Here is a 6729-nt window from a genome sequence, read left to right on the forward strand (position 1 = left end):
GCCTTGTATAATCAGTCACATTTTAATAATAAATTCTCATTTGAATATTTTTTCTTTAAAAGTTTGATTTTCAAATGGAATCCTGCCACTGAAGAAGGACTGTTGATATTAATCTCATATTTAAAACCACAGTGTGAGTGTTGTACATATTCTGAATATGAGCTTTGCAAAGCATCTTACAGAACAATCTTACTGCCTTTTTTTTTTTAGTTCTGAAAAACCATGGGTTTGCATTCATTATTCTTTTGTATGTTTTTTACATTTTCAGAATAATGGTGTCATATTTCTTATTCCCTGAACTAACTAACAGTCTCCACATTTTTATTTTGTTTTGGGTTTGCTCTTTTTTCTTTTTCTTTTTAATGTTGAATGTTCTGGCTTCTGAGTTCCGAGTAATATTAATGAGGGAAAACACAAGTTTTTAAATGCAGATCTACAAAAACTGAAAAGGAGAAAAGCTCTCCTCCTCTCCTCTCCTCTCCTCTCCTCTCCTCTCCTCTCCTCTCCTCTCCTCTCCTCTCCTCTCCTCTCCTCTCCTCTCCTCTCCTCTCCTCTCCTCTCCTCTCCTCTCCTCTCCTCTCCTCTCCTCTCCTCTCCTCTCCTCTCCTCTCCCTCTCCTCTCCTCTCCTCTCCTCTCCTCTCCTCTCCTCTCCTCTCCTCTCCTCTCCTCTCCTCTCCTCTCCTCTCCTCTCCTCTCCTCTCCTCTCCTCTCCTCTCCTCTCCTCTCCTCTCCTCTCCTCTCCTCTCCTCTCCCTCTCCTCTCCTCTCCTCTCCTCTCCTCTCCTCTCCTCTCCTCTCCTCTCCTCTCCTCTCCTCTCCTCTCCTCTCCCTCTCCTCTCCTCTCCTCTCCTCTCCTCTCCTCTCCTCTCCTCTCCTCTCCTCTCCTCTCCTCTCCTCTCCTCTCCTCTCCTCTCCTCTCCTCTCCTCTCCTCTCCTCTCCTCTCCTCTCCTCTCCTCTCCTCTCCTCCCCTCCTTTACACTCCTCCTGATCAGTTTTGGGATGGATAGTGGAGTAGAATACTGGCAGAAATTATGGGGTGATACATTCAGATGGGTATAGGGACATAGGTAAAAAGTATTGTGGAGAAATTACAAACACCGAAGGTTTTTTAAGTTGGCATCAAAAGGAACTTGTCTATGCTGCCTTTCACAGACAAGCATCGTTCAGCATTGCTGAGCTTAAGTGGCTGAACTTGAGCCAGCTCCATGCACAGCATTGTGTTCAGCTCACAAACACTTCTTTCAGGAGACAAGCCATCTCCTTCTGTGACCCACAGAACAATGTCATGTCTAGCTCCAGAAGACCTTGTAGATCCAGCAGGAAAGGATCTCTTTGGAATTATTCGGCAAACCTATTGAATTGCAGTGATTCACAACTGAACTGCTGGCTTCTAATCTAAGGCAATATAGGTAGGCAGAAGATGCTTTCTCATCTGTGCTGTTAATTAACAGTGGAAGTGTTCAATATGTCTCTGATGGGACATTAAATCCTGGGCAGTCCCTCACATCCAAGCAGGGAGTGGGTCTCAAGGCAGATGACTCCTTCTGGCAGCCAGTTCCCATCTGTCCCTCTTCAAATATGATGGATCACCTGCAGTCAGGTCACCTGGAAAGTGCTCATTTGGGGACATGAGAGGACACCAAGATGCACCGTTCTGGAGTGCCTCCTGAAACAGCTCTGAGATACATCATTGCCAGCCTGTGTACCATCAGTACAGCCAACAGCACCTGAAGGAGGTACACCCTCTTCCCTTGTGTTAGTCTATTGAATGTGCAGCCAGCTGCCTGTAGAGAGCTGCACTGAAGGTTGCTCTAGAAGCCAGTGCCCCTCCTGTCATGGAACTGGATCTGCCTGCTCTACCCTGCCTGCTCCACTGGTAACTGATCTGTTGAAAAGATCATCCTAACCTCAATAAAGCATTTCATTATTTTCAGTGTTGTAATTCCATGGGAATTCTTATTAAGAGGTCAAGGTAGGAAACTGTGAGAGATGATGGGATTCTGCAATACAATAAAAAGGGATTACATTTCTTAATAAAAAGGGCTTTTCTGAGTCTTGCAAGCCCAAAGCACTCAGCTCTGCTTTGAGTACAGAAAATCCATTTTTCTTTTTTTTTTTTTTAAACTTACATGCAGTAAAATGCTCAGCTGAGTCTCCCTGTGTCTTTTCTTCTGAAAAAAATCTGGTCATGTGTCCCACATTATGATGTTATAGAAAAATCACCTTTGCTCTACAGCTCTTAGCTGACTTCTAGGAGTGAAAGCTAGATAAACTCAGATCTGTTTTACTTAGAAACCCATGTGTATTACAACAAGCAACTCCTTTTCCCAGTGCCGTCTTAAAAACAAACCATCACCATTTGTATATAATTTGTAGGTCTTTTCAGGAAAAAAAAAAGTCTGAATAGTGCAGTTTGGGTCCATCAAATATTCCCTTTCACTCAAACAGCTGGTTTTAAATCGATTTATTTCACACTTGTGACAAATCTGAGTATTTTAAAGGGGAAGTAGCATCTGCTGAACTGTTGCTTCGCTTTGTGCATGCTAGTGGGGTCTGCACACCAGGAAAAAAGGTTCCTAAGCACCAGGTCAGTGCCTTTCTCTGACTTTCCTACCAGAGATTTTGTCTCTTTGTAACTAATTTAACATTTACAAGGCAAAGAAGAGGGGAAAGGTGGTGGTCTTACCATTTTCCATGTAATTGTGATTTGGGGCTGGAGAGGCAGGAAAGCAGGGAGTTTGCTATTCATTAAATTTTAATTAATAAAATTCAATTTAATATAGGTCCAACTTCTTCTCCCATTTACTCTGGTGTAGAGCTAAGCCAATAAGATGAAACAGCTTGTGCCAGTGTAACATTTCATGGCGTGGTAAGAAGGATGCATCCCACAGAATATGGTCTGGAGGAACAGAGATAATTTTCAAAAAGTAGCCAGGGAGAAAATATCTTCTGTGCTCATTTCCTCTCTTCAGTATATGTTGTTCATACATTAATCTGTGTGGTTTTCTGTTCAGTCTGGCAAATCAATATACCTGAATCTCACAATAAAACTTGTTTCTGCAGCTAATCTACTAACTAAATAAGAAAAGGTATCTTACAAATTCTTCTCTTTTCTTCTACACTTAGGGAGAAGAAAATGCACTAAGTAACATCTGATCTGAACAAAAATCACTTAGCTATGGATGTTGCATTAAATAGAGCCTTGGAGAAAGACAAGAAAAAGAGTTCACGTGACCTACCTTAGATTGCTACTATAAGACCAGTAGACTTCTTAGCTAGTCAGAGGTTCCTCATGAAGGCTAAAAAAATCCAGGAACCTAACTCAGGTTCTGTGAATCATCATTTGCAAAAACCTAGAGAGGTCCACTGACCCTCCAAGAGCCTCATTTCCTAGCTAGGTCTTAGATTTACCAGTCTAAAAGGTAGGCAGTATGAATATCCCTGAATATTCTGTCAGCTTTGTATATCAATCACTTCTGTCATGGTACCTCACATCTATGATCCCACTTTCCATTTCATATAGCAAAAACTTTCCCATATTCACTTTCAAAGCCTATCCTTGATGTTCCTTTATTCTTTTTTTCACATGAATAATCTATGAAGCTATTGATGCCCTGCACTTACACACTTCCATTAATGCTGACCTTGACATCTAACATATATTTTCTTCCTTTCATGGGAAAAGTTCATCAGGTCAATCCAGTATCTTTGCTTGGGGCATACGCACTCTGTATAAAGCTTTAAATCTCCTTCAAAACTGTACCTATTCTGCATTTAAAGCCCACTTAACATTAACCAAGGATCCATTTTGCTATGACCTATTATAATAGCTTCACCATCACATTCCAGCTTTTGCCTTCCTATTGACACACACTTTGTATGTATGTAGGGGGCACATAGCAATTTTTTCTTATATGTCAAATGTTTTTTAAAAGCTCCTGGATGACAAGTTGGCACATTTTGTACATGTTTTTCTTGCATAAAGTTTGAAGGAAGCTCCAAGAATTTAAGAAAACTAAGAAACAAGATCTTATTTTATTTGGCCAGTCAACAGCTTTCTACTTAAAGTGATGCATAGGAGAATCTATATCTGTATTCTCCAAAGATTGTTCAAGTTGGATGGGACACAATCCAGAAGTACTCTGAAGTCAGCAGCAAGACTCTCCTTGACTTCTCTAAAAGCAAACTTTCACCCAGAAAGAGAGCAAGCAGACATTAAAATGCTTCATATTTTTTCATTCTAAACTAGCTGGGCTGGAGATACAGAGAGGACAGACAAAACCCATTAAGTGTACTGAGGAAGATTCATGGTGTCTAGATTCTTTCTACCCATTATGATGCTGGCAGTTTCAAAAAGGTGTCAATTTTCTGTGCCAAAATATGGGACTGAAACTACAAATCCTCTTTTGGATTCATGAGAGGAGAAACTATTTATTTGTGATTCATGATGAAAATATACCTTATATACAACTATAAAAGTAGCCGGTTTTGTGTTGCATAGAAAATAGCCTTATAAATATCTCTTACATTGAATTGCCTATAGTTCTCATGCTTTATATGCAGGATAAACCCTGGGTTTGAAGTGTGTTTATTATTTAAAGGCTTGTTTTGATATATCAAGGTCTCTCCCATTCCTCCTGATCATCCTTTCCTTTGAAGGTTCACTACCTGATTGAAATGAGAATTTCCATCCACTGCATCAAACAAGCAATGATCTCTCCTGAAAGGTTCTGTATTTAATGGTACCGTGTGTGACGGGAGAAGGGAAAGGAGGGAAAATTTTTCCCTCAATCTCTGTGGTCATCTTGTTCTGTGTAATAGTGTTGAATCTACCATATTAGAGATGGCAGAACTAACCTAACCTTGGTGTTTCTCTAATAAATAGGATTCAAGCCCAGGTAATAAATGGGCTGTATATTAAAGAAAGAATGAGAAGCCCGGAGGGGAAGACAATGCACCCAGTAAGGTCAAATACTTTTATCTCATCCATCACATTAGTTCTTCACTATACAAACTTTGAACCATAGGAGGAGACAAAAAATATAAATATTAAACCACAGTGTCTATATTGGGATATTTACAGATTTTCCAGTATTATCTCCTGTACTCAGATGTTTTCCTGCAGATGCTTCATTCTGATTTCTTTTGTTACCATCATTATTTGTGTATTTTAGCAAGTCATATGCAATGGGACATCCTGAAAAACTAATTAATTCTTTTTTTCTTTTTATTTTCCTGGGCATTCTTATATTCTAAAAGAAAACCTTGTAATAACTTTCATTTACAGGTTAAATCACTGGGCAGCCACTGAACTCAATGGAGATTGGTTTGTTTGCAGCAAGGATCTGTCTCTCCCCTTCTTGAATTTTCAGTCCTTACCTTCAAGTAGCTAAGTGTTACTATAAGCTTGACAAATATACTAGGGAGACGAATCATGGTCACCACTTTGGCTACTCTGGAACAGGGGAGTTTTCTAGAATTCAGCTAAACCTCCTTAAGAAGAGGACAAGTGCTTATCTGGGCCAGTCTTATACTTTGTAATTATCTTACCTTACAGCTACAAAGCAACTCAAAAATTCATCACCTTCTTTCTAAAAATGAAGTGCTTTTTTGATCCCGTCTTCTGTCACATAAAAGCATAACAACATATGGGTACACATAGATTCTTTTTATATATACATTCAACAATGTTGAGGCCTCAGCTGGACTATTCTACTGGTTTTGTTGATAGGTTTTGATGACATCATCACATAAGTTCTGAACCAGAAGATTTTGTGCTTTACAACTGAAAATCTGGCTTGCACACAACCTTGTATTATCTGGTTCACTGGCCTACCTCTCAGATATTCAGTATATTTTAAATGTTAAAAGAAAGGAGATTTGGGAGCCTGACATCTGACATACACACCAAATGCCTGACTCAGGATTGCTGAGTCTGTCAAAGTACTGCTTCTGATGCAAAATATTTGACATATCTAAAGTTCAATAATTTTCTATGATATTGGATGACATTTCTTTTGTTGTTATCCCTAAGTCCATCATGAAGATTGTTATATAAACATTATAAAAGGTTAATAGATGGGCACAGCCTTGGTATAGCATATCCAGCAATGAAAAGTTTTGACACCCTGAATTCACAAGAGATCTCTCCCACTGAAATATGCTGAAATGAGCAAACAATGCTCTTAAGCTTATCTCAATAGTTAAGTTTTTGCTGTTCATATCTCCTTTGATGTTTTTGCCACCAACTTCATAGTGATTCCACACGAGAAAAATCTCATGCATAGTGATTTTCAGTTTCAGCTTTAAATCTTGTTAAGATTCTTCCCTAAGACCTGATACCTTGGTATTGTACCAGCACCTATTAGCCTCAGGTAAAGCCAGGTCCTGCCCTACTTTAACAATACATACTGTAAGAGGCTATCTCTGCTTAAGAGACATAATTGCACAAGACAAACAAACTGTAGGAGGGAAAACGTAGGGAGTAAAAGACAATCTCATCATTGTCAGAGTGGGTCATAAAGCTAGCCATGTCCTTATTCATTAAACTACACCCCTTGTGTAAAAACATCTATCCAAGACAAGTGACTTAGAAAGTTGTAACAAAAATGTAAAAGAACAAGACACAGGGGGACAAGGGAAAAAGGATACCAGTCTGGTCAACAATATCTTTAAGGTGAACCATTAAAAGAAAGTAGATCATTAAGTGCTGTTTCAGATCCTGCAGT

The 6729-nt window shown here is 39.4% G+C and overlaps 1 protein-coding gene across 6 annotated transcripts in view; it reads left to right on the forward strand.

Annotated features, from left to right (window-relative positions):
• LOC309441945 (uncharacterized protein) overlaps positions 1-6729 on the forward strand; it is a 162295-nt gene that overhangs the window by 73395 nt on the left and 82171 nt on the right. The window lies entirely within an intron of this gene.

This window comes from Streptopelia decaocto (assembly GCF_964273445.1).
Source record: "Streptopelia decaocto genome assembly, chromosome: 6".
Lineage (NCBI taxonomy): Eukaryota > Metazoa > Chordata > Aves > Columbiformes > Columbidae > Streptopelia > Streptopelia decaocto.